The following is a 25,300-nucleotide window of genomic DNA, read 5'->3' on the forward strand; positions in this document are numbered from 1 at the left end:
AGGGAGAGAGGGAGAGAGGGAGAGAGAGAGAGATATTTTTCCCCACTAAAATTGCTCCTTGCTATTAGAATACAAGCTGAGGTCACAATATCTGAATTCAGATTTTGTAACATGTTTTGCATCTGCAGTCAGCTGGCAGATTCTTCACTCACATTCTTCAGCCAGCCACACGTTTTCCTCAATGCTCACTGTAGCAAACGAAAGCAAAATGCAGAACACAGCTCTGCCAAAGTCACAGCCAGCCCAAGGGGCACAGAAGAGGAAAATGAAGATTTAAAACTCCATCCAACATGCCTATTAACTTATAACATATACATTTTTCCCCCCTCAATTGAATATAAAAGCAGTGTTTGGAAAGCACACAGTGAATATTGTATTTAAAAATCAACTCAAATCGCTTGGCAACAAAGTGTTACCTCCAGCACAGAATATTAAAGGATTGGCTGCTGTAAAGTTGTGAGAGTTTTCCAGCTGCTGGAAGCCAAAGCAGCACAGAATGTAAACACAGATTTGGAAAATGAGAAAATCTATTGTCTTAGTCATCTGCCTAAACTCTTGTGTAGACCTAGGTTAGACTCTCTACTGTCTTTCAAACTCAAGTTCACAGAACCACAGAACCGTGGAGATTTGAAGGGCCCACCAGATGTCCATAGAATGTCCATAGAATCAACCAGGTTGGAAGAGACCTCCAATATCATCCAGTCCAACCTAGCACCCATCCCTAACCCATCAACTAGACCATGGCACTAAGTGCCTCATCCAGTCTTTTCTTGAAGACCCCCAGGGACAGTGCCTCCACCACCTCCCTGGGCAGCCCATTCCAATGCCAATCACTCTCTCTGTGAAGAACTTCTTCCTAACATCCAGCCTATACCTACCTCGGCACAACTTGAGACTGTGTCCCCTTGTTCTGTTGCAGAGATAGAATAGAACAGAATCCAGTAGATCATCCAGTCCAACCCCTCCTGCCAAAGCAGGATCCACTAGGGCAGTCTGCACAGGAATGCATCCAGATGGGTTTGGAAAGTCTCCAGAGAAGTAGACCCCACAACCTCTCTGGGCAGCCTGCTCCAGTTCTCTGTCACCCTCACTGTGAAGTTTCTCCTCATGTTGAGGTGAAACCTTCTCTGTTCCAATTTGTAGCCATTGCTCCTTGGCTTATTGCTGGGGACTACTGAAAAGAGCTTGTCTTCCTCCACTCAGATATCTGTACACATTGATCAGATCTCCTCTCAGTCTTCTCCAGAGTAAACAGCCCCAGGGCTCTCAATCTCTATTTGTAGGGTAGATGCTCAAGTCCCCCAGTCATCGTGGCTCTGCACTGGACTTTGCCCCAACAAGTCCCTGTCTCTCTTGAACTAGGGATTTGGATATACTCCCTCCCTGGAGATATTCAAGGACAGGTTGAGCAACCAAGTCTAGCTAAGAGGCATCACTGCCCGTGACAGAGAGGTTGGATCTCTAAGGTCCCTTCCATTGTCCTCTGAGTTGTGCAGAGAGCCACCTCTGTGCCTTCTCATAGCTCTGATAGGGAGACCTGAGTTTACCTTGGGTGCACCACAGAAAGTTAATGTTGCAAAACAGTGGAATCTGAAAGAAGGTACTACTAACAATAATGTAGAAGTACAGAGAAAGAAAATTCTCTAGAGATCCCTTCCAACCCCTAACTTTCTATGATTCTATGATCAGACTGATAAAAACAGTAACAGTTGTGTGCTTTGACAGGATAGAGTAAGGTGCTCAACTGAGGATGAGTGGTGCCATGTATGTCAATGAAATAAGATCAGGGTTTTGTTTTGGCTTTTATTTTATAGGGAATAAATAGTTCAACATTACACCACTGTCTGCCACACAACCTTGGAAGTGCTCAGATGAAGCAAGAGGTGGTGGAGTCACCATCCCTGGAGGTGTTCAAGCAAAGCCTGGATGAGGCACTTAGTGCCATGGTCTGGTTGATTGGATAAGGCTGGGTGCTAGGTTGGACTGGACAACCTTGGAAGCCTCTTCCAACCTGGTTAATTCTATGATTCTGTGATCACCTTCCAGTACCTACAGGAAGCCTACAAGAAGGATGGAGAGAGACTGTTTGCAAAGGCCTATCGTGACAGGACAAGAGACAATGACTTCAAATCAGAGAAGAACAGAGTTAGATTGGATGTTAGGAACAAGTTCTTTACTATGAGGGCAGTGGAACACTGGAACAGGTTGCTCAGGGAGGTGGTTGGGGCTCCATCCCTGGAAGATTTTAGGGCTAGGCTGGATGGGGCTCTGAGCAAGCTGATCTAGTGTGAGGTGTTTCTGCCATGGTCTAGTTGGTTGGCTAGGGCTGGGTGCTAGGTTGGACTGGACGATCTCAGAGGACTCTTCCAACCTGGTTGATTCTACGATTCTATGTTTGTAGCAATGAAATAAAAAAGATCAAGTTCTTCATTTTTAATTTTCCTTTTCATTTTATAGGGAATAAACAGTTCAACACCACACCACTGCCTGCCACACAGCCTTGGAAGTGCTCAGATGAAGCAGTTAAGTTTATTTTAGCAATGACTTTGCAAAACATTAAGATAAACCTTTCAGTACTAACCACCATCGTTCAAGTTTTTATCACACCTTTTATTGTCAATATTTTAAGTAGAGGTAATTTGGGATCCTTTATTTGTTTAGAAGAGAAGAAATTGTGGAAAATTTTGCTGGATGTGGTTTTAGGCTTAAGAGGCAGCTGAACTTTATGTGGATGCTCACTCATTTGCCTTAATTCTCTCGCTTTTCCAACACCCACATCCCAGAGGTAGGTTAAGTAGGAGAGTCAGGAGAGAAAAAAAGAATTGAAAGGAAAAAAAACAATATTGATAAAAGGTAAAACCCTGTGGGTTGTTGAGATAAGGACAGTGTAATACAAGAGAGAGAGAGAAGCAGTAGTAATAACAATCATACAAGAGAGAGAGAGAAGCAGTAGTAATATCAATCATACTAATTAATATATCCAGCAAGGGATCACAGGGTTACAGGATGTTAGGAGTTGAAGGAACCTCCAAAGATCATCGAATGCAACTCCTCTGCCAGAGCAGGACCATAGAATCTAAGGCAGGTTACACAGACATGCATCCACACAGGGCTGGAAAGTCTCCAGAGGAGACTCCACAACCAATCCAGGCAGCCTGTGCCAGTGCTCTGTGACCCTTACAGTAAAGAAGGTCTTCCTCATTTTGAGGTGGAACTTTCTGTGCTGTAGTTTACATCCCTTGCCTCTTGACCTATCACAGGGTGCAACTGAGAAGAGTTTGTCCCCTCCCTTTTGACCCCCCCAGTCCTCAGATATTTATAAACATTGATTAGATCCCCTCTAAGTCTACTCTTCACCAGACCAATTGTACAATGAAACTCACAGCCCAAGCTGTGTCTGCTTCCCCTGGCCAGCTCCCGTTTGTACACTCAGTGTGATGTCAGTATGGTAGCAAAAATCCCCTTGGCTGATTGGGTTGGGTTTGTCCTCCTGACTGTGCCCCTGCCAGCTTCTTGTCCAAATTACACCTATCCTAGCTGAACCCATGATATCTTGTATTGCAAATAATTTAAGCAGACTTCATTTACAGTGTTTAATTTGCTTAAAAGAAACTAAAATATGGGAAGTCCTGATTGAGATGAAGCTTACTATCAAATCAACCACATTATGTCAGAGCTGAACATCTCTGCAGAAGGATGAAAGCTAAAGATAATTAACATAAAGATGCTATTTTGTTAAAAGCTTTAATTAAGGCTTAAAATCTATTTTCCCCCCAACAATTCTATTCTAGTATTGCTAAAGACCTTCCTGTTAGAACTGTGTTGTGCTAGGAAGAAGCTGTAGAATTCAAAATAGAATTGTTACATATTTTTTCTTGTTGACAGAAATATTTTTGTTAGCATTAAGCTCCAAGAACATTAGATCAGATGTGCCTGTTTGTGTAGTCATAACCATCCAGAGTGCTACAAAAGCCCAAATCACATCCTGAAGTCATAAGCTATTGGATAGAAAGATGCTGATGTGCATGCTAAAGTATCTGGCTCAGTACATTCAAGTTTTCCACCACTGACAAGTGAAGATGTTAGGACTGGTCAATATTGTGCCTTGTCACACCACCCCATTCAGGCAGATGAAACAAGCCCAGATGTGACATATACCTGGAGTGGTACTGGCCTTCTGAGCCATTTTTCACCACTCCCTGACACACAGAATCATAGAATCACAGAATGATTTAGGTTGGAAGGGACCTCAAGGATCACCCAGTTCCAATCCCCAGACATAGGCACAGACACCTCCCACTAGAACAGGTCACTCAAGGCCTCATCCAACCTGGCCTTGAACACCTTCAGGGAGGGAGCAGCCACAGCCTCCCTGGGTAACCTGTGCCAGTGTCTCACCACCCTCATGGCAAAGAACTTCCTAACATCCAGTTTAAGCCTCTCCTCTGCCAGTTTAAATCCATTACTCCTCATCCTGTCATTACAAGACCTTGTCAATTGTCCCTCCTCAGCCTTCCTGTAGCCCCTACAGATATTGGAAGGCTATTCCAAGGTCTCCTGGAAGCCTTCTCTTCTGCAGGCTTCAGAGCCCCAACTCTCTCAGCCTGTCCTCAGAGCAGAGCTGCTGCAGCCCTCTGAGCATCTTTGTGGCCTCCTCTGGACTGGCTCCAGCACTTCCATGTCCTCCTTGTGTTGGGGGCTCCAGAACTGCACCCAGGACTGCAGGTGGGGTCTGAGGAGAGCAGAGCCAAGGGGCAGAATCCCTTCCCTTGCCCTGCTGCCCACACTGCTCTTGCTGCAGCCCAGCACAGGGTTGTGTCTGGGCTGCACTCACACTGCAGGCTCATGTGCAGCTTTTTGTCAACCCAGACCCCCAGGTCCTTGTACTCAGGGCTGCTCTCAGCCATTTGCCACTCAGCCTGCAGTTGTGCTTTCTCCTCCTTTTCATTCAGACATAAAATCTCTGGGAAAAAACCCACTGCACCACAAGCTGATATAATGCCTCCTCATGGGACTAGGGGGGGAATGGAACAAAGCTAAAAATGGGTAGATTCAGAAAGGATGTTAGGAAGAAGTTCTTCACCATGAGAGTGGTGAGAGCCTGGAAGGGGTTGCCCAGGGAGGTGGTGGAAGCCCCATCCATGGAGGTGTTTAAGGCAAGGATGGATGAGGCTCTGGATGTAGCATGAGGTGTTCCTGACCATGGCAAGGGGGTTGGAACTAGGTGATCCTTGTGGTCCTTTCCAACCCTGACTGATACTATGAATCTATGATTCGAAGACAGCCTACCAGGGTGCTGGGCTATTTAATTTCATCTATACTATCACTTGGAAAGGTTGGAGCAGAAGGTTCTTGGGGTGTCTTCCAACCTGGCATTCTGTCCTTCTGTTGAAGCAGCACTTTAAATTTGAGCATTCATACTTAAAACAGTCAGATATGTGATGAGCTTAGTACAGGTGACTCACATAGAGAAAAAAAAATGCCATAAAAAGAGTTAATATTTGAAGGTTTTGTTGTTGTTGTTGTTGGAGGATTCTTTGATTTTTCCTTCTGGGTTTTTGGGGGGAATTGAGGGGGGCTTGGGTGTTTTTTTGGTTGTTGGTTTGGTGTTGTATCATTGTTGTGGTTGTTTTTTGGAGGGTTTCATTTAATTGTTTGTTTGAGTTGGGTTTTTTTTTTGTTATTTTGGTTTTGGTTTGATTTGGTTTTAACTTAAGAGCCAAAATAGAAACCCAGCTTTCTTCTTATGTATGTAATTTGAGACCCCATTATAGGCACACCAGAATTTATTCTGCTGACTGACAGCCATGAAATTCTAAGTGACACTCTGAGAACTCTGTCATTTATTTCCTTGCCGTCCTGCTGCATTGAACTAACTGTCCTTCAATTGCTTGGTGTGAATACGTTCAGACATTAGCTAATGTGTCATTCTTGACATCTATTCACCTTCAGCAGTGTATTAAAACAAGGAAAAAAAAAAAGAGACAATAAATTTAAAGCAAGGTCAAGGGGCAGAGTTATCTGCTGCACAATAAAATACTCCAATGCCAACATCATGAAGTTGGTGTAAGGGTGAAAGTTGTACAACGCTTCCGAGTATTTACTCCCTTTCAAGCTGTAATATTAAGTTGCATCAAGGTTTATCCTTATGCTAAGGGCAGTGTTGCAGTACATTATGAGTCCATACATCATTACACACTCCAAAGCTTCTGAAAGTATATCCAATGTTCCTTTGGAGTAGACTCTACTCTACGTGCAGCCAGCAGAAATGTCTTTATTGTCACCACCTGCTCTAGATACAATTCTCTTCATGGTTAGGCAGTAAGTGCCTACATTTCCTCCAGTTTGCAAGATTTTCTGCTTATCCTACTTCAATATGCTAAGTATTAAACATCCTGAAAAACCTGAGGTTAGTGTACCTGTTGAGTATGCTAAGTACACATGTACAAGATGGAGAAGTCATAGGAAGAGTATCATTGGATGGAAATGTTTGCTTTATGCAGGTGCTGGGTTCCTCAAAGGCCATGCAGGAGACTGGAAAGACACAAGCTTATACCAATATGATACATAGGCTGAGGGGGCTGGGGCTGGTTATTTTAAAGAGGACACTGAGAGGAGACCTCATTGCTGTCTACAGCTACCTGAAAGGAGGTTGTGGAGAGGTTGCTGCTGGTCTGTTCTCACAGATAACTAGTGATACAACAAGAGGGAATGGCCTCAAGCTGTGACTGGGTGGGTTTAGACTGGACATTAGGAAACTTTTTTTCCCATCAGGAGTGGTCAGGCACTGGAATGAGCTGCCCAGGAAGGTGATTGAGTCACCAATCCTAGATGTGTTTAAAGGTTGTTTGGATGTGGTACTTGAGGACGTGGTTTAAAGATGAACTTTGTAGAGTAGGGATATTGGTTGGACTGGGTGACCCTGAGGGTCTTTTCCGACTGGATTGTTTCTGTGATGCTGTGATTTTGTCTTTCAGATATTTGTTATGGTTTGAGGCTGGGTGCCTTTAAGAACCATAATGTTGAAGGCCTCCAGAGGCTAGATATGTCCAGGAGGTGGACTTATCTGTGATTTATTCTACCCTCACCAGCCTCATTGCTCTTCTCTGGACAAACTCCAGGATCTCAATGTCTTCTGTATTCTCTGGTGCCCAGAACTGAACCCAGTACTCAAGCTGTGGCCTCACCAGGGCCGAGAAGAGGGGCACCATCACTGCCCTAATGTTAGAGGTGAGGCTAAGCAAAGTTTAACAAGGTGCTGTGTCATGCCAAAATGGAGAAGCCATTTAGCATGTTGTCTCACTAACCAGTATGGATTACATCTAGTGGTAGTTCAGTCAGAGAGGGTATTTAGTGTAACTGGTGACATGGGGCACGTTAATCAAATGAGAAACACTTTGATGCTCTTTGCTTTGTAAATCATAATAGATATCTGGCATTCCTACTTGCTATTTATCTACCTTCAAACTTTAATGAGTATTTCTTGTGCTAATTGCTGATTTTCTATATTTAGAGGGAACAGGCACATATGGAGATAATAGCACAATGTGATATTTATGAGGCACCAGTTCCCTTATAAATATAAAAATTGAGTAATTAGCACTAGAAATATTCATTGAAATTTCAATGCACACTCTGGGAATTGAAATTATATTGAGCTAAAGTTGATGATCCTTGTCAGAAATTAATATTTGGGGATTTGGAATGTAACTCACTAGAGGTATGTCTTCAACTAATGAATAATTTAAGTGTAAAATAATGCTGGACATAGACAGCACATCTGGTGAAAGGAAAGGCATCAAAGGTCAATTACAGCTCTTTGACAGTGTGGAACTGTTGCTATCTCAGTTTAAATGTTTCACTGACATAGGGTGAGTGTGAGCTGTTCTTTAAAACTACTGATAACCTTGTAAATAATATATACTATTATAAATAACAATTGCAATAATAACAATATCAACTAGAAGAAGAAAAAGAAGAAGAATGTTGAAATCAAGTTGCCTATGAAGACCTAAAACTGGTTTAAAAGCCAAAAGCAAAACCTAAACTTCTTAAATTCATTAATAACAACCCAATTTAGACCTAAACTTCTAAAATGCATTAATAATAACAACCCAATTCAGACCTAAACTTCTAAAATGCATTAATAATAACAACCCAATTTCGACCTAAACTTCTAAAATTCATTAATAATAACAACCCAATTTAGACCTAAACTTCTAAAATGCATTAATAACAACCCAATTTAGACCTAAACTTCTAATGTTCATTAATAATAACCCACTTTAGACTGAAGTGGTTGAAAAGAGGAACTACAAAATGTCTATACAATACTGATAGATTTTGGCACAAAGCATAGACAGTAACAAGCCTTCTAGAAGCATCTTTTTTGTGCTGGCATACCAAAGTAGATCCAGTGAAGGACCATGGTGATATTGAAAGGGTCTGAGCATCTGATACATTGGAAAAGGTTAGGAGAGCTTTGGACTGCTTAGCCTCAAGAAGAAAAAGTTTGAGAACACCTTGTTTATAATGTCAGGGAGGGGAGCAGAGAAATCAGAATCTCTTCATAGTGATGTCTAAGTGAAAGAGCAAGAGGTGATGGACACAAACTGAAACACAGAAAATTCCCTCCAACCATAAGAAAACATTTTTACTATTGTGGGGCACCCCAGAGCCCATCTTCCTCTCCCTCTCAAGAGGTTTGAAGAGGGAAAGAATCATAGACTCATGGGGAGGGACACCCTACCCCAGATCAGGCTGGCCTCATCCAGCCTGGCCTTAAACAGCTCTAGGGATGGGGTGTTCAAGCCAAGCCTGGATGAGGCACTTAGTGCCATGGTCTGGCTGATTGGCTAGGGCTGGGTGCTAGGTTGGACTGGATGATCTTGGAGGTCTCTCCCAACCTGTTCATTTCCATGATTATGATTCAATCAGTGTAAGAATATATTGATTTTGTTAAATGTAAAAATATTTACTTTGCAAAGAAATCAAAGTTAAGAACATGAATTAATCACTTCTTCAGTTGCTTCCTTAACTATGCAAAAGCAAAATAAACCATAATGTGATTATTTATGCTAAGTAGCTTGGGTTTCATAAGAAGCTCATTAAGAGATTCCTTATCTGAGTTAAATGTTTAGGAGCTTTACTTTCATTAAATGTTATCTACATTCACATGAACAAATTCATACATAAATTCCTATTAATCAGTTTGAAATAGAATTTCATTTTTTAACCAAAAAAAAACAACACTAAACAACCTGAATAAGCAAATGCTTTTAATATGTTATAGAGTAGGCTTTTAGCTAATTCATACTGCTGCCCTTAAATGCTGATGGATTAATAAGCCTTACAACTAAATGCATCTGAGCACTGAATAAGTAAAACCAAATGAATGGAAGCTCTGAAGGCTCTTGGTCATTAGACAGAATCACAGATCCTTAGAGGTTGGGAAGCACCTTCATAGAATAGAATCAAGCAGGTTGGAAGAGACCTCCAAGATCAGCCAGTCCAACCTAGCACCCAGCCCTAGCCAATCAACCAGACCATGACACTAAGTGCCTCATCCAGGCTTTGCTTGAACACCTCCGGGGATGGTGACTCCACCACCTCCCTGGGCAGCCCATTCCAATGCCAATCACTCTCTCTGACAACAACTTCCTAACAACATCCAGCCTAGACCTCTCCTGGCACAACTTGAAGCTGTGTCCCCTTCTTCTGTTGCTGATTGCTTTGCAGAAGAGACCAACCCCACCTGGCTACTGTCTCCTTTCAGGTAGTTGCAGAGAGCAATGAGCTCTGCCCTGAGCCTCCTCTTCTGCAGGCTGCACACCCCCAGCTCCCTCAGCCTCTCCTCACAGGGCTGTGCTCCAGGCCCCTCACCAGCTTTGTTGCCCTTCTCTGGACACTTTCCAGTATCTCAATATCAGAGATCATTGAGTCCAAGCTCCCTGTCAATGCAGGATCACTTAGGGGAGTTCACACAAGAATGCACCCAGGTGGGTTTTGAAAGTCTCCAGAGAAGGAGGCTTTTAAAACTGAACTTGGATACTAAGGTGATTTCCCAATTAAGGTGACATCAACAGCCTGTAATTCAAATATGACACTTGAGTATCTCAGCAGTGGGTTTAAATCATCCTGTGACTCAGTAGAACCAGACTCCTAACTTGATGTGGAAAACTTCATTAGCAGCATAGCAGGTCAGACCTTAATGGCAGAGGTTTTGACTGCAGTTTAAAGCAGTAGCACATGTAGTACATGTAGCACATCCAGTAGCAGAGCCATAAGGATGACTGGGGGACTTGAGCATCTCCCATGTGAAGAGATACTGAAAGCCCTGGGGCTGTTTAGTCTGGAGAAGAGAAGATTGAGAGGAGATCTCATCAAGGGGTACAAGATCTGAGGGGTGGGTGTCAAGTGGATGGGGCCAAGCTCTTTTTGGTGGTCAGCAGCAGTATGACAAGGAGCAATGGATACAAACTGGAACACAGAAGGTTCTACCTCAACACAAGGAGAAACTTTTTCACAGTGAGGGTGACAGAGAACTGGAGCAGGCTGCCCAGAGAGGTTGTGGAGTCTCCTTCTCTGGAGACTTTCCAAACCCACCTGGATGCATTCCTGTGCAGACTACCCTAAGGGACCCTGCTTTGGCAGAGAGGTTGGAGTCGATGGTCTCTGGAGGTCACTTCCAACCTCTAAAGTTCTGTGATTCTGTGACTCTATGTTCTCACAAAGAAGATCTCAGAACCTGACAAGTTTAAATGCCATTTCGAGGTTAGCTTTCATGTCTGCAACCCTGAGCATGTGGCAGCAGTATTCAAAAGCAGACGTGAAGTCCACTTCTTCAGTGAATTAATCCTATGGCTTTTGCACTGTTTCCTTATTTCACAGCTGTATGAGAAAGAGCTCATCTACATGTAATTAAAGTGAACACAGGGAACCATCACAGCATCCCAAACTGCACTGAAATGCCTCAGCTACAAACCGTGACCAAAGCCAAAACAGTTAGATGAGTTCACTGAATTCTCTGACACCTCAGCTATAGCATGATGGTAAACACAAACAGCTCTCAAGGACACTTGCTGGGGTTTTTAAGAGGTAGAATCTTGTGTTCAGTTGTCCCTATGTTTTTCTTAGCAGACAATGACATCAAAATGCACCGAGAGATCTTGTGCAAAATAGAGCATTGGTTTCCAAACAAGGAAAAAACTATCAAGTGGCAGAACTATATTGTCACAGATAATCCTTTAGTGTTTGCTATACATAATAGAGACTCCCAAAGCAGTGTTTCATCTGGCTGCTGCTTCTCCTCTCTAAAACTAAACCAAATGAATCCATCCAAAGTGTTTGATAGTCAATGCTAGAAAACTACAAGAGAAAATTAATACCTCATTACTGAGAGCTGAGTGTGAACAATCTGGACTAATGCAGCAGTGAAAACTGAGCAAGGAGAAAACAGATCCTTGCTGTTCTTACATACAAGGTGCTGCTGGAGTAAAATCTGAGCAAGAGGAAAACAGCTCCTTGCTGTTCCTACATACAAGGTGCTGCTGGAGTGAAAAATGAGCTAGGAGAAGGCAGCTCCTTGTTGTTCCTATATATATGATGATGCTGGAGTAAAAAATGAGCATGGAGAAAACAGCTCCTTGCTGTTCTTACATACAAGGTTCTGCTGGAGTAAAATATGAGCTAGGAGAAAACAGATCCTTGCTGTTCCTACGTATGAGGGGCTGCTGGAGTGAAAACTGAGCTAGGAGAAGACAGATCCTTGCTGTTTCTACATACAAGGCACCACTGGAGTGAAAACTGAGCTAGGAGAAGACAGATCCTTGCTGTTCCTACATACAAGATGCTGCTTCTACACACAATGTCTATGCTGCACTGTCAGTCTGAGCCAGCAGAAACTTGCAGTGTAGTATGACATCTGTGCTTCAGATGCAAGTTTTAATCAGGTTATTAATTGGGGAAAATCAGCTCCCAGTTTAGATGCCAGACTTTTAAACATTGATATTAGGTTTTGTTCTCTCTCTCTTCTTAAGCCTTCTTCGATATGCTTTTGTTTCAGCCTGTCCTTGGCTCTAGTCTTTGCCTCCCACTTACCTCTCATTTTTTCCCTTCCAGCTTCTCATTCCCATCGCTATTCCACTCTCACCTCCCAGACTGTACTAGATGGAAGCCATCTAGCACCAAAAATAGCAATCTTAGCACTTCATTCCTTCTCACTGGCTCTCACTTCCACACCCACTCTGTCTGGTGCTGGGTTAAAATGAAGGATGTTTTTGGCAAGTTAATGGACCTGGAGAGTAGGAAGAGTCTGTGAAGAGTAGCAGCTGATGATGGAAGTAGTGTGAGATGATTTTTTTCACCAACAGCACCAATTTATGCCCATTTAAAAATGACACCTTGCCTTCATAAAGTCCTCATGTTTCTCCCATCAGTGCAGATCTCTCTCCCAAATCCATTTTCCTGAGCTATCTCACTCTGGCTTCTTGGTCTCCTCCATGGCTTCAAGTGCCTCTCCTCTCTCAGCTCTAATTACCCTGTTTCCCCTCCTCCATTTAGTGCTTTTTGAGCAGGCCAGCAGGGAGAAAGTGAATCTGCCTCTGCCCTAGATGCTGTAACAGTACCTATCACCTTCATTTCTGTCCTGTGAATAGCAGCCACCACCACCCACCACCTTGTTTCCTATTAATCCTTCCTGCATCTCCAGTCCAAGCTTCTGCAGAATGCAGATGGAAACTTCAAAATACTTGGTGATCAGCTTTAACTGCTTGTGTGCAGCAGCTTGCCATAGGAATAAATTATACTGTCTTTTCATGGATACACAGAATGGTTTGGGCTGGAAGGCACCTTAAAGATCACCTGGTTCCAATGCCCCTGCCGTGGGCAGGGACACACAAATAGGAGAAGAGAAAAGGTGACTACATTTTATGTCCTTGTTTCTAGGAATGAAAGCTTTTTATATGTGCAAGAATAATTTCTGGACAGAGCCTCTCCTATGCTCAATCAAGCAAGGTCATCTCATCCAAACAGCTTCATGACAAAGATGGTAAATACAGCAAATAGACAAAAATGATAAACCAACAGAAAAAAATATTCACAGTGGTATTTTGGGCACTTTTAGATACTACAGAGAGCTATTCCTTAAAACAAAGATCAAAATCCCCTCATACTGACACAATTACCACAGCACTGTGGAATACAATACTTTATGTCAACTCATGTTACCTTTTTTTATGTAAAACTCAACTGAATGGAAAGACAAAATCACAGAATCACAGAATGGTTTAGGATGGAAGGGACCTCAAGGATCACCCAGTTCCAGTCCCCAGACATAGGCACAGACACCTCCCACTAGAACAGGTCACTCAAGGCCTCATCCAACCTGGCCTTGAACACCTTCAGGGAGGGAGTAGCCACAACCTCCCTGGGCAACCTGTGCCAGTGTCTCACCACCCTCACTGCAAACAACTTCCTAACATCCAGTTTAAGCCTCTCCTCTGCCAGTTTAAATCCATTATTCCTCATCCTGTCATTACAAGACCTTGTCAATTGTCCCTCCTCAGCCTTCCTGCAGCCCCTACAGATATTGGAAGGCTACTCCAAGGTCTCCTGGAAGCCTTCTCTTCTGCAGGCTGCAGAGCCCCAACTCTCTCAGCCTGTCCTCAGAGCAGAGCTGATGCAGCCCTCTCAGCATCTTGGTGGTCTCCCATGGACTGGCTCCAACAGATCCATGTCCTTCTTGTGCTGGGGGCTCTGGAACTGCACACAATACTGCAGGTGGGATCTGATGAGAGCAGTGTAAAGGGGCAGAATCCCCTCCCTTGCCCTGCTGCCCACACTGCTCTTGCTGCAGCCCAGCCCAGCGTTGCTGTCTGGGCAGCACTCACACTGCAGACTCACGTTCAGCTTTTTGTCAACCCAGTCCCCCAGGTCCTTATACTCAGGGCTGCTCTCAGCCATTTGCCACTCAGCCTGCAGTTGTGATTGGGATTGTGCTGACCCAAGACCAGGACCTTACACTTGGCTTTGTTGAATGTCATGAGGTTTGCCTGGGCTCACCTCTCCAGCCTTTCCAGGTCCTTCTGGATGGATCCCTGCCCTCTAGCAAGTTGACACAGCTTGTTGCCACCGGCAAACCTGCTGAGGGTGCACTGGATTCCTCTGCCCATATCACTGACAAAATCGCCTTTAAGGACTTACCATGACCCTGAGGGCACTGGCAGACTTGACTGCCTTTGCCCAGCTGAGCCAGGACAACCCAGAGGGACACATTCATACCTGGTCTCACCTCATTCCCACCCCGGTGAGTTACCTGATACCAGGGCAGTTGGACTGCTTGGCCAGATTTTTTTCCAGCAGGCTGTATGCTGGAGAAAGCTCAGGGGAAAAAAAAGAACTTCTTTCATCCCCTCTTCACAAACGAGTTAAAGCCCCTTGTATTGACAGTCAGAACCATATCATGAGACCACACATTCTTAAGTTGTGTCTGGGAGACAGACTTCCAACGTGCTCTATGAAAGCTTAATTCACTTAAAAGAAGTAAGAAATAAAAGAGATATGATCCCCATCCATGCACAGGCTAAGCCCACCAAGGAGGGCAGGAGATTTCTGCCACCATGAAAGTCTCCAGTTCTGGAGTTCTGGAGTTTCAATGTCTAATTAAATTGTTTCTAGTGAATGGAGAAACATAGGAAGGAATAATTAGGTCATGTTGTCTAGCTGTAGAAGGCAAGCTGAGAAATTTAAGTGGTGAAAGCTCTCTAATAGGTATCAGGAGATATCTGAGCAGCCTGAAGCAGCTGGAGCTCAGGGGAATTCCTCTTCTGTTAATAAAAATTTGCATTTCTTCCACCTACCTCTTCTTGAAACAGAAGCTACTGAAACCTTAAAATATACACCCAGTGGTCAAACCTCTTTCAAGGTCATGCAATATATTCTACCCACCAGAAACACAATAGGAGCAGCTTCTGATATGCTTTGCACACGGAGGCAGGTTTAGTTTTCATATTTCACAGAAGAAAAGCAGCCAGTAGATAGGAAAGTTTAAGGTAACTCTCAATTTCTTGTTTCAGCTCAAAGGAAAACAAAGCACTGCTACACACAAGGCTGCCTTTAGGTGCTTCTCACCTCAAGAACCAAGATGTGCTAAGAGACTCTCAGAGGCATTCACCTAACCTCAATCAAGACAAAATTAATGATGCAGACATCTCCTGGCATATCTGCCATATCACCCCCAACAGGAATCACTCTGTCTCAACATTTTCACTGAAATTAATTTAATTAACTCATCCATTAATAATGAATGATCTACAAGCTTGAAAAGAACCACAGATAATTGGGTTTGAGTAGAATTTTCCAGTAAGCTGTCACAGAAATTGATATTTTCACTCCAGGGCAGATTTATGATATTAAAACAATATTAGCTGGGGCATGCATAGTCTGCTGGAGTTCATAAACATCTTAGGTATTCAAAAACAATGTAGAGAAATATCTGTTTGTTCTTCCAGGCATGTAAAAGGGGAAGTGCTAATATAATGCACCTATTGGGTCATTAAATCTTAACTTCCAGCTTACCTTTTCACAGCCTGAAAGTTAATGAAGTTGTGTTAGACCTGCTACAAATGATCAGAAACTAAGCAGCTCTCATAATAACCAAATCAAAACCTCAAATCTCTTGCTTGACTTAAGATTAAATCCCAGTGGCCCAGAAAGAAGGGGGAAAAAAGAACATTTATGAGTAAATCTGAAAGGAAGGTTAACAATCAAATTCATATCACTCTCATCCTAATAGCTATAACATTTATGACTAATTTTCCATAAGAGATATGTCAACAACCTCACTCTGCATCAACACAACAAACTAATAACACTTTAAACATGAAAAGTAATATTTTAATTACTAATTTACTGCTAATTTAGCTCTCTCTAAGCATCACATCACTGGTGTCAAGATAATTTACTCTTCATTGTTAAAGCCCATTCTGAGTATTGCCAGGCATTGATTCAATTTTTCCTCTTTCAGGAGTTCTCCTGAAGTTGACTAATTAAGACTGTCTTTGCATCTGACTACCATTAATTGTTGTGACAGATTGTGATGAGCCTGCAGTACCCTGAGAACATAATTTAATCCTAAACTGCCTAGTTTGAATTTCATTCTGAAAACATACTTAAATGCAAACAATAAGGATTTATGCTTTGTGCTTAGTGTTGATCATTTCCATCCCTAGAGATAGTCAAGACGAGGCTGGGCAGGGCTCTGTGCAACCTGATCTAATTGAGGATGTCCCTGCTGGATGCAGAGGAGGTTGAACTGGATGAGCTTTGGAAGTCCCTTCCAGCTCAGCCCATTCTATGACTCTGTATCTCTAAATTTTGCATGTCTGTGAGGAGATTGAATCAAATAGTTTATTCTGAAACCAGGCTGTCTACAGTAGCCTACTCTTTTTGTCTGTGGTTAATTCAATGTGTATCAGTCAAAACACTGTTCTCTGTACAGTTTCTTAGTTGTTGTTTCCTGTCTTCTTCCTTGAACATCTTTTTAGGTCCCATTTCAAATAAAAGCTTTCATTTATCATCTCTGAAGTACAAAATGTATGTTCTACAAAGCATCCAAAGGTCTACAAAAGGCTATTAGCTGTTTGGCTCCTTATTTGGTTGGGTTTATTTTTTGGGTTGGCAATAATCTTTCAGATCTATGTTTTCACAGCACCTTGTGCAGTAGAGGTTTAGTTCATAGGTTAGCTGCTGGCTGCTACAGAAGAAGGCTGCATCATACAGAGAAGAGAATGTGAGGCTTCTGTCTGAAGTGAAACACTGAGAATCAGAATCACAGAATCAGTTAGGGTTGGAAGGGACCACCAGGGTCATTTAATTCCAACCCCCCTGACATAGGCAGGGACACCTCACACTAGAGCAGGCTGTCCAGAGCCTCATCCAGCCTGGCCTTTAACATCTCCACAGATGAGGTTTCCACCACCTCTCTGGGCAACCCATTCCAAGGTCTCATCACCCTCATTCTGAAGAACATCATTCTAACATCCAGTCTGAATCTACCCATTTCTAGCTTTGTTCCATCCCCTCTAGTTCTATCACTACTTGACAGCCTAAATAGTCCCTCCTCCACTTTCTTGTAGCCCCCCTTAAGATCATAGAGTCATAGAATCATAGAATCAACCAGGTTGGAAGAGACCTCCAAGATCATCCAGTCCAACCTAGCACCCAGCCCTATCCAATCAACTAGACTGTGGCACTAAGTGCCTCATCCCGGCTTTTCTTGAACACATCCAGGGATGGCAACTCCACAGTCAGAGATACTGAAAGGCCACAATAAGGTCACCTCAGAGAAGACTGAAGGAGAGCTAGGAGCTCGTCTCGGCCTTCTGTGGCGTGGATCTCTATTACTGGGTATTGGCTGCAATGCCAGAAGGCTGCTCCTGCAGAGGAATTAAGGGATCTTTGCTGAGTGCCTACCTCACATCCGTGAGTAAGCTTTTCCCTTAATCTGGGGAATATTAGGAAGAAGTTCTTCCCTTAATCTGGCTGGATATTAGGAAGAAGTTCTTCCCAGAGAGAGTGATTTCCCATTGGAATGGGCTGCCCAGGGAGGTGGTGGAGGCACCGTCCCTGGGGGTCTTCAAGAAAAGCCTGGATGAGGCACTTAGTGCCATGGTCTGGTTGATTGGTTAGGGCTGGGTGCTAGGTTGGACTGGATGATCTTGGAGGTCTCTTCCACCTGGCTGATTCTATGATTCTATGATTCTATGATTCTGCTCAGCCTAATTGATAGTGGGGTAAAGCTGTGTTTATAGCTTAGCCTTTTCCATTTCCCAACTTCCTAAACATCCACATTGATCTATAATATCCTTTGTAAGATATTCCCAATCGAACTGAGTCTGCTACTAAACCTAAACTAATTTTGTATACAGTTTTGGGGGCAAAGTTCCAGGAAAATAAAACAATTCTATTCGTTGTATTTCCTGACTTGGCCACATTAATTCTCTGCCTCCACGACACTAATATGACCAGAGAAGATGTGTTATTAGAAAGCCAAAACTTTTGCTTAGTACTTACACTAAAAACATCCTTTAGAAGGGAGTGAAAGGAGAATAGGCTTTGTTCATAATTCATAATGCTGTCAAGTGGTGGAGTTATTAGTATCTTAAAATTTTATGACATTTGCAAAAGGACATGATATAAAATAGTTAGAAAATCTTGACTTTATTGCATTTCACAAACTCAACTTGCATTTGGGCTTAGGTAATAATTAGCGTTTTTACTGGCACTGAGCTGCTGGAATTCTGTATCAGATACAGCAATTTCAAAAGTTCAGCAGCAGTCAAAATACTAATTTGAACTTTGGGCAAGTATTAAAGCTGGGATCATGGGCAAAACAGTAAAGCAGTATGCCTAAAGCATCAGCTTGTTAACTGAATTAAACTGGCCACCCATTGCATTGCAAAGACCTGGCATGTGCAGCTGCAATTGCCCCAGGGCAGTATTTACATACTAAAAGGTCTTAATTTATCCTGTTGTGAGTTTTTAATCCCACAGTAATCCAGCAAGACTGCAGCTAGGCTCTCTCAGTGAAAAAAATCAGTGATTTTTCAATCAGCAACTTTCTCTCCCAGTCCCCTGCCTTATTTTTCCCCTTTTAATTACTTGTCACAGCTTTGGATAGATTTCTATTTCCTTCTTTCCAGGAGTTCTTTCATTTCAGTTGCTGGGGAGATTTCCTCAACTTTAAAGACTTTATTGGGGGAAAAACCTTTGGAGGTTTGGACCATTTCTGTAATGATTTTGTAAGACAGATTTTGGTAGGAATTTGTGTGCCTAAAGACACAAACATAAGGGAAATTTCCAAAACCTCTCTACCTCCTTAGCTGTGAGACAGCAATGTGCACTGGTTGCAAAGAAGGCCAATGGGAACCTGGTGGGCATTAAGAGGCATGTGGCCATCAGAATAAGAGAGGTTCTCCTCCTCCTCTGCTCTGCCCTGGTGAGACCTTACCTGGTATACTGCATTCAGTTTTGGGCTCCCCTGTTCAGGAAGAGCAGGGATCTACTCAAAAGAACCCAATGGAGGGCTACAAAGATGCTTAAGGAGCTGGAGCACTGCCTTGTGAGGAAAGGCTGAGAGACTTTTTGGTCAGGTGAAGAGAAGACTTAGAGGGCATCTAATCGATGATTATAAATATCTGAGGGCTGGGGGTCAAGAGAGGACAAATTCTTCTCAGTTGCACCCTGTGATGGGACAAGGGGCAATGGGTACAAACTCCAGCACAGGAAGTTCCACCTCAACATAAGGAAGAACTTCTTGACTGTAAGGGTCACAGAACACTGGAACAGGCTGCCCAGGGAAGTTGTGAAGTCTCCTTCTCTGAAGACTTTCAAGCCCTGTCTGGATGTGATCCTGTGTGACCTGAGCTAGATTCTATGGTCCTGCTCTGGCAGAAGAGTTGATGATCTCTGGATCATCATTATCTCAACATCTCTCTTGAATTGAGGAGCCCAGAACTGGACACAGCACTCAAGGTGTGGCCTGACCAGTATTGAGTACAGGGGCAGAATAACCTCCCTTGTCCTACTGGCCACACTGTTTTTGATCCAGGCCAGGATGCCATTGGCTCTCCTGGCCACCTGGGCACACTGCTGCCTCATCTTCAGCTTCTAACTACCAGTACCCTCAGGTCCCTTTCTGCTGTCTGCTCTCAGCCACTCTGGCCCCAGCCTGTAGCATTGCTTGGGGTTGTTGTGGCAAAGTGTAGAACCTTGCACATGGCTTTTTTCAGTCTCATTCCATTGGCCTCTGCCCACCCATCTAGCCTGACAAGGTCACTCTGCAGGGCTCTCCTACCCTCCAATAGATCCACACCTGCTCCTAGCTTGGTGTCATCTGCAGACTTACTGATGCTGGACTCTATCCCCTTGTCTCTCTCTTGTAAAAGTTGTCTGTGATTTTAAACTAATCACAGCTTCACCTACAATTTGCTGTTCCTTTGAAATCTTAAAGCAGCTCCACAACTGGTCACTCTGGGACAGGGCTGCTGCTGTTCTCTGCAGCTCCCATTGTTATTTTCCAGAGTTAAATATCCAGCCTGACAGTCTGGAAATAATCTCTTTTAAACTCATTTGTCCATGGATGAGCTGGCATGATCTCTCACTGTTCAGAGCAGAGATAAACTGATTACTTGTAAAACCAAGACTACATAAAGAGCCAAGAGGATGAAGACATCTTTTGAAACATAGTTAGATTATATTTTGCCTCCTATGTAAAACAGAAACATTAATATTAAACATGGAAATGCCAATATAAAACCAAAATAAAAGCTGATGGATTTTAGTGCTTTTAGAAGTGAACAATGCAGGCACTAAGCAGTTTCACCTCAGAGTGACCCAGTTTCACTCCTTGCTTTCAGGGACCATAATTCACATTAGTCTCAGATATAACAAAATGGTCCAGAAATAAGGAGTGCTTTCACCTTTTTAAACTGAAATACTTGTAAACCACCAGCCCTCCCCCCTAATAAAACCTCCTCAACCTATCAGTCTGCAGATGGTTTATCTAAAAGGATGAATCTGCATAAAATGAACTTTATTTGACTTGGTTTAATGTGGCTACTTATTTCTATTCATATTTCATAACTAAATGCACTTTTTTAAAAGGCCTCCACAGAGAAGGCAGAACATTCACAGAAACACAGAATCACACAATCACAGAATGTCAGGGGATGGAAGGGACCTTGAAAGCTCATCCAGTCCAACCCCACTGTCAGAGTAGGGTCACCCCTACAGGTAATCACACAGCAATGCATCCAGGCAGGTCTTGAATATCTCCAGAGAGGGAGACTCCACAAGCCCCCTGAGCAGCTTGTTCCAGTGCTCTGTCACACTCACAGGGAAAAAAATCTTCCTCATATTTAAATGTAACTTCTTATGCCTCAACTTCCACCAGTGCCCCTTGCCCTGTCATTGGGCTTCACCAAACAGAGCCTGGCTCCAACCTGGCACTCACCCTGCACATCTTTATCAACATGACTGAGGTCACCTCTCAGTCTCCTCTTCTCCAAGCAGCACAGCCCCAGCTCCTGCAGGCTCTCCTCATAAGAGAGATGTTCCATTCCCTTCATCATCTTGGTAGCTCTGCACTAGAGTCTCTCAAGCAATTCTATGTCCCTTTTCATAGAGTCATAGAATTATCCAAGCTGGAAGAGATCTCCAGGATCATCCAGTCCAACCTAGCACCCAGCCCTATCCAGTCATCTAGACCATGGCACTAAGTGCCTCATCCAGGCTTTTCTTGAACCCCTCCAGGGACAGTGACTCCACCACCTCCCTGGGCAGCCCATTCCAATGGCAGTAGCCCAAAATAGTCCCTCCCCAGCCTTCATGTAGGCCTTTTTAAGACTTTAAGATTTCTAAGACTTCTTTAAGCTATGCTTTTCATCAGACTCGAAACTTCTTGATACTGCTCAGCTGCTCAGTGAAAATCCTCTCAAATTTCTGTGAACACCAAAAGAAAGCCAAGCAGCTGAAACTGAAGAGCTGGCTGGCCCTTGAGGAAATCCTAGTCACTGGAGTGCCAAGAATCTGAGCCTATTTCTTCAGAATGGCCATCTGGACTTAGCGAAAGGTCACTGCACCAAAAATGTTCCTGAGCATTTCTGAGCTCGCAAGCACTGTCTTTTTTTTTGCTGAAAAGTTGTTGGGCAGCAAATTTCACACTGAAGTTTCAAAACAGAGAGAAAAGTCAGGAAACTAATTTTCTTTGTTTTTGTTTTTCATCAGCATGGAGAGATTATTTCTCTTTGCCTTTGATTTATTCGTTTGCCTGTGACATCAGAGGAGACTGACAAAACAGAGCAGATCTTGCTTAAAGCTTAAGCTCCAGTTGCATATACCTAAGCTGTGTATTGGAGTCATAGAATCATAGAATCAGCCAGGTTGAAAGAGCTCTCCAAGATCATCCAGTCCAATCTAGCACCCAGCCCTAGTCAATCAACTAAACCATGGCACTAAGTGCCTCATACAGGGTTTTCCTGAACACTTTCAGGGACAGTGACTCCACCACCTCCCTGGGCAGAGAGTTTTGGGGCTGTTCAGCCTGGAGAGGAGAAGGCACTGAGGAAACCTCATTGTGGCTTTCCAGTATCTGAAGGGGGCTACGAGAAAGCTAGGGAGGGACTTTTTAAGGTGTTGTGCAGTGTTAGCACTAGGGGGAATGGAGCAAAATTAGAAGTGGGTGAATTCAGAGTGGATATTAGGAAGAAGACCTTCACCATGAGACACTTGAACAGGTTGCCCAGGAAAGTGGAGGAAGTCTCATCCCCGGGAGTTTTTAAGGCCAGGCTGAATATGGCTCTGAGCAACCTGATCTATTGTGAAGAGTCCCTGCCCATGGCAGAGGATTTGGAACGAGATGATCCTTGAGTGTCCTTCCAGCCCTGACAACTCTATGATTTCATGATCTGCCATGCCATGAAGAAAAAAATGTTTATGGTTCAATACCTGTATTTAAAATAAAAAAGAAGACACCATACTGTGCCAGTTTGAACCTAGCTAGGATGTTTTGGTCAGAAGAACTACATTACAGGCTGAGAAAGGAAAACAAGGCTGATGTCTACCTCACTCATAGGCTTGCTGAGATACAGCACCAGGTGGACAGCACCAGAACGAGAGGACACAGCCTCAAGCTAAGCCAGGGGAGATTTAGGCTGGAGGTGAGGAGAAAGTTCTTCCCTGAGAGAGTCATTGGACACTGGAATGGGCTGCCCAGGGAGGTGGTGGAGTCGCCGTCCCTGGGGCTGTTCAAGGAAGGATTGGACGTGGCACTTGGTGCCATGGTCTAGCCTTGAGCTGTGTGGTAAAGGGTTGGACTTGATGATCTGTGAGGTCTCTTCCAATCCTAATAATACTGTGATACTGTGATACAAAAACAAGAATCCAATCATAGATAAGTCACTTCTGCTGGGGAGACTGAAGGTGCATTTCTTTCTAGCCTCTCTGCTGTCTCTCTGATTAATCCACTTTGCTTCCTAACCCCCTGGCTGAACCTCCATTCTTCCTTGGGACTTGGGTAAGGTTGAGGGGGGAAGAGGGGGGAGAAGGTGGAAGGGTGGTTGGGAGCCCCTCTTGGGGACTCAGGTTTCTGGGAGGGCTGTTGTGTTTCTGTATTAACTCTAACCTTGGATATCTCTGTCTATAACTGTATATACTGTAAATATCTGCTTGGATATTGAGCTAAGCTGTCAACATAAGCTTCATTCAATTTCCAGAGCTGGCTGAGTCTAGTCTGGGTGATTTCCAAAGTGTAGGGGGGCAGGGAACACCCAAACCAGCACACCATACCGAGGAGAAGAACAAACAAAGTTTAGTATTACCATGGAATGGCAGAATGGTAGCAGTTGGAAGGGACCTCTGGAGATCATCTAGTCCAACCCCTCTGCCAAAGCAAGTTCACCTAGGGCAGGCTGTTGGACATTACCTCATAATATTCACTTATGTACAAAACTATCACTGCTCAATTGTTATTTTTGAAGAAATTAGTAGCCATACTCAAGCAGAATTCTAAACAATAGTTGTCCATTTAACTGCAAAGGGGATATAAAACCCATGTGAATGTGTGGCAGTATCTCTGGGTACTTTAACCAGCAATAGAACAAGGGGACACAGTCTCAAGATGTGCCAGGGGAGGTATAGGCTGGATATTAGGAAGAAGTTCTTCACAGAGAGAGTGATTGGCATTGGAATGGGCTGCCCAGGGAGATGGTGGAGGCACCGTCTCTGGGGGTCTTCAAGAAAAGCCTGGATGAGGCACTTAGTGCCATGGTCTGGTTGATTGGCTAGGGCTGGGTGCTAGGTTGGACTGGATGATCTTGGAGGTCTCTTCCAACCTGGTTGATTCTATGATTCTAATGTTATACAAAGAAGTGTAACTTGAGGTGATAATAAAATGACTGTGCATCAGGTCACAGGCAAAAAACATATATAGTCATATTTGTCATCACACTGACTAGCAGGGTTTCTGCCTTTTAGTACTTTGGCTGCCTCTATCATCCCCTGTGAATGCAGTTTAGTGCTCTTGGGTGGGTTTTATTTTTTCATTTGCCCATTTTAAGGCAGTTGTCAGCAAGCAAAGCTGGCACAGAAGTGGTTCTTATTCTCTTTGGAATAATAGAACTCCTCTAAATTCAGAGGGGATTGTTCCCAATATAAGCTGAAGAGAGGGAAAGGAAAAACAAGATAAAATGAAACAAGCTTGATTGAGTGCTGTATAGAATCATAGAATCACAGAATCAAGCAGTTGGAAGAGACCTCCAAGATCATCCAGACCAACCTAGCACCCAGCCCTAGCCAAGCAACCAGACCATGGCACTAAGTGCCTCAGCCAGGCTTTGCTTCAACACCTCCAGGGACAGTAACTCCACCACCTCCCTGGGCAGCCCATTCCAATGCCAAACACTCTCTCTGCCAACAACTTCCTCCTTATATCCAACATATACCTCCTCCAGCACAACTTGAGACTGTGTCCCCTTGTTCAGTTGCTGGTTGTCTGGGAGAAGAGGCCAACCCCCACCTGGTTACAACCTCATATAATATTGTTAGACATTCAGGCCTGACGTGGAATAACATTTCTGCAGCTCAGTTTGCTTTCACCAAGTCATCAGAAACTGCCAATGGCCTTGCTGAGGCTTATTTGCTGGTGTGCCACCAGATACAAATTTGATGCATGCATTAGCAGAGGAAAAACATCAATTATTACTTTTAATATGGCAATTAGAAACACACTTAGTTTTCGAGATAAGTATGTTCATGAGGAAACTACTGACAGGGATTTTGTTTGTTTTTAATAAGGGTGGCAAACAGACTTTTCATTGCCACTGCTGTGGGAAGGAACATTTAAAGCAGCAGGGTTTGATATTGCACAGGGGAGCACTACACTTTCAAACACTTTGGCAGCAGGAATTTCCTTATCAATCTCAGAAGCACAGCTTAAAGTGACAGATTTAATTGTTTCTAAATGCAGTCCTCACTTCCTTGCCTAAATGTTTATCTCAGGACTGAAGAGCAAATTGTGGACTCTCTATGCCCAGGTTTGAAACTGTCTTTTTTCAAGTGTCCAAATCACAGATTCATAGATCCACAGACTTATAAAATACTTTCACTTGGAAAGGGACCTTCAAGATTGTCCACTTCTAACCCCACTTTAATGGGCAGGGATTATGGACTCTCTATGCCCAGGATTTGAGATGGTCTTTTTCCAAGTGTCCAAATCACAGATTCATAGATTTGTAAATTCATA

This window comes from Pogoniulus pusillus, chromosome 21, assembly GCF_015220805.1.
Source record: "Pogoniulus pusillus isolate bPogPus1 chromosome 21, bPogPus1.pri, whole genome shotgun sequence".
Taxonomy (NCBI): Eukaryota; Metazoa; Chordata; class Aves; order Piciformes; family Lybiidae; genus Pogoniulus; species Pogoniulus pusillus.